Source organism: Carlito syrichta, unplaced genomic scaffold (genome assembly GCF_000164805.1).
Source record: "Carlito syrichta isolate Samal-C Ts95f unplaced genomic scaffold, Tarsius_syrichta-2.0.1 Scaffold108573, whole genome shotgun sequence".
Lineage (NCBI taxonomy): Eukaryota > Metazoa > Chordata > Mammalia > Primates > Tarsiidae > Carlito > Carlito syrichta.
Window position 1 is genome coordinate 1 of NW_007052669.1, and position 1,047 is coordinate 1,047.

General features: G+C 54.1%; 1 pseudogene across 1 annotated transcript; it reads right to left on the reverse strand.

The window, feature by feature from the left end:
* Positions 1-5: 5 nt before the first annotated feature.
* LOC110596512 lies at positions 6-948 on the reverse strand (annotated as a pseudogene). The gene is made up of 2 exons (XR_002482520.1): positions 854-948; positions 6-707 (listed from the first exon to the last, which is right to left on the reverse strand). The product of XR_002482520.1 is annotated as a glypican-4 pseudogene (transcript).
* Positions 949-1,047: the final 99 nt, after the last annotated feature.

Genomic DNA, 1,047 nt, shown 5'->3' on the forward strand with positions numbered 1-1,047 from the left:
TCTCCAAAGGGCTTCAGCTGCTCGGTATACTTGCTCACACATTCCAGATACTCATCTGTAAAGTGGTACTGGGAGTTCACCAGGCGGAACATCCGTTCCAGAAGGCGTGCCCAGAAGTCATTTAGCATTTCTTCCAGGTTCACATTTCCCACCACGTAGTAGCGCTTCAACTCTACGAAGAGATCTTTAAATAACTCCGAATTTTGCATGTATAAATGGCCATATGTCTTCACAAACATATCATTCAGGGATTTCTCTGCATTTTCAAGTAGTTCTTTGAAGAATTCATCAAACTTCTTGTAACGTGAAGCAAAGACAGCTTGCAAATTATTGCACTGTTCGCTGACCACATTTTTGAAATCATCTTTACTTTGTAGACTGTATTTCTCCTCCATCTCTTGAGAGCAGCAGGTATAACCTTGTGGACAGATCTTCAAATGATCACCGTTGATCTCGTGGAGAGGAGCATCGTTCTTGTTGAAGCCTTTGGACACGTAGAGACGTTGCACTTCCGAGCAACTTTTCGACTTGAGCTCGGCAGCCAGGAGCACGGCGCTGAGCACGGCCAGGGTGCAGAGAAGCGCTGGCAAGCCGAACCGTGCCATCGTGCCGGCCGGGGCTGATGCGCTCCCACCTTTGGGATGGGACGGGAAGCTGCGCTTCGGAAGCGGCCCAAGGGGTGCGGAGTCCGGAGCTAGCGAGTGGAGCTTGGGGGTCCTCGGAGCAGAGGACGGGAGAAGCTGGCCGGCCGGCGAGGCAGAGACGCGGGGAAGGAGGGGAAGGTGGCAGGCGCCGCGGGGACCGCGGAGGGTGTGGGCGGCGGCGGGCTCTCGCTGCGCTCTGCTGGGGCTGCCCGGCGCTGGTCCGCTCGCCTGGCTCGAGTTGGCTCGGCTCACTCTGCCCTCGGCTGTGCGGCTGTGCCCTTCTCAGCTCTGCCGCTGATTGACTCAGGGAATCTTTTTTATGTGTCTTTTTTCACTTCTTTCAGGCCTTCTGTTTCTTTCTCACCTGATAGTTGGTATGTATGTCTGTTTTCCCTCTTGCACC